This window comes from Tupaia chinensis, unplaced genomic scaffold (assembly GCF_000334495.1).
Source record: "Tupaia chinensis unplaced genomic scaffold, TupChi_1.0 Scaffold000287_1, whole genome shotgun sequence".
NCBI lineage: Eukaryota > Metazoa > Chordata > Mammalia > Scandentia > Tupaiidae > Tupaia > Tupaia belangeri.
In genome coordinates, this window is record NW_006159771.1 from 124,579 (window position 1) to 126,804 (window position 2,226).

Below are 2,226 nucleotides of genomic sequence, written 5' to 3' on the forward strand. Positions count from 1 at the left end.
TTTTTGGGCATGGTGTGATTTTCAAGCCACTGGGTCCGGGACTTGAACCGCAGTCGGCCATGTATGAATCCAGCACCGTAACCAACATGCCACCTGCTAGCCCCTAGAGTTACCCGTCTAGCAGGGAAAATGGACAAGTGACAACTGAGCAAGCATAAACTATCACATGCCGAGAGGTGTCCGAGCCAAGACAGCACAAGGAGAGGGCTGCGGTCGGGAGGCGGCTCCAGAGAGCGGTCGGAGAAGGCCACCCGGCCCGATCCACCTGCAGGCAGAGGAGGAGCCCGGTACGGATGGAGCAGAGGGAGGGGACACTCCAGGTGACACTATAAAGGAAAGCAAAGGCCCTGGGGCAGGAGTGTGAAGGGGCCAGCTCCAGCGGTGCGAGGGAGAGTGGCAGGAGGCAGTCAGGGAGGGCAGCGGGGCCAGGGCTGGACAGAAAGAGCTTGAGTGGAGAGACACGGAAGGCGGAGGGCTGGGGACAAACGCTGCAGCCAGGACTTGGGCTCTCATCTGGAGACAGGCCCCGACAGGAGGGCCCAGGCAAGGATGCGCGGTCCAAGGGCCGCAGGGCAGCAGCCCGCAGCCAGGCGTCACCTTCCCTCCAACTCACCCATACAGCACTCTCTTACAGCGCTGTGGGAGAAAGGTGAAGCACAGAAAGGTTAAACAACTCGCTCAAGGTCACACAGCTAGGAAGCAGGGGGCTGTCCTACCACCCAGGTAAGCTGACTTTGGGTTGCACTTCCGCAGTTTTATACCTCCTTATGGTTTAAAAAATAATAATAATAAATAACTCAGTGTCCAGATAAACGGCTGATGGGCAGATGAGGTGGAGGGAAGGGGACCAGGCGGCCCCGCAGGGAAGAGGCTCGCTAAGTGGCCGGGACACTAGGTTGGAGGTGGTGAGAAAGGTCTCCCAGGGCACACAGGAGAGCTGATGGGTTCCCAAAGGTGACACGAGGTGTGAGACAGGAGCCAGGTGCTTTAGAAAGGCGCGGAGTGTGCTGGCCGGGGTGAGGACTGCAGTGTGACCTGGACACTGCGACTCAGCATCGTGGTAACCATGGAGGTGTGGAAGAGGCAGCTAGAAACCACGGCTGCAGTTGAGAGAGGCCAGGAGTAGAGACCACAATGGAAGACAGCACGGGAAGGTGGCCTTAGGGGAGGGGACCTCAGACAAGAGCCCAGCACTGGGCCAACGAGTCGAAACCGTGTTTCCCACGCCAAGGTCGCGGTGAGACTCCAAAGCCGGCCCCGGGAAGTGCTCTGCGCTCGGCTGGCCAGAGAGGGCTCAAAGAGGGGCTCACTGGCCTCCTGCCTCACCACTGCTCCGCGGACTCAGCTCATGGACACAAACCTGCTTTGCCAACCCGCCTGTGAGCCAGCTGCAGGCTCCAGGCAGGCTCCCTGGACCCAGATCTGGGTAAAACTAACCCACCTGCTCAGAGCCCTTCCTCGGAGCCCACCTGCTCTGCTGGCTTGGAGCTGGCTGTGATGGTCAAGCTCCGCAGCTTCCCGCCCAACCCCGCAGCGCTATGACCTCATCCGTTCCTTTTGTCGTCCTCTGAGGGGCCTCACATCCTGCACTCGGGCAGCTCTGCACCCTGGACTGGCCATTCACTCCTTTGATGAGTGACGCCTGCAGGAGGGGCTGGGCCACTCCCACCACTGGGAATCCAGTCTGCATCCCGGGGACAGGGGGTCCTCGGCTAGCGGTCCCACAGCCCCACACAGAACTGCCGAGCAGCAGGGAAGCAGGTCCATGCAAGCGTGCAAAACGGCAACCCCAACGCCTACCAGGAGCAAGCCAAGTCCATCAGAAGGTACTGGACGGACACGGGTGCCAACAGGTGGCCACCTTCCGTGTATGTCTACCGCGCTCATTGTTTCAATCACAACACCTCCCGATTATCTACGTGACGCTCCATCCAGGCGCACTGGGTGGAGAAAAAGACTCGAGGCGACTTCTCCGATGGCCCAAGGTGTGTTTAACGCCGGCAGGGTCCTGGGTGCGCCCCGGCCCCGGCCACACCTTTCCCACGAGAAGGCGATGAGCGGCTTCGGACCCTAGGGCACGAGGGGGCTCTTCGCCCGGAGCGCGACGCCCTGGCCCGGCCCGCCCCCTAGTCCCGGGGGGCGCCCGCCCCGAGCCCTGCGCTCCCTAAGCCGCCCGCGGCCATGTTGCCTGACAAAGGCCGGGACTCCGCGTGGCCGGCCCCGCCC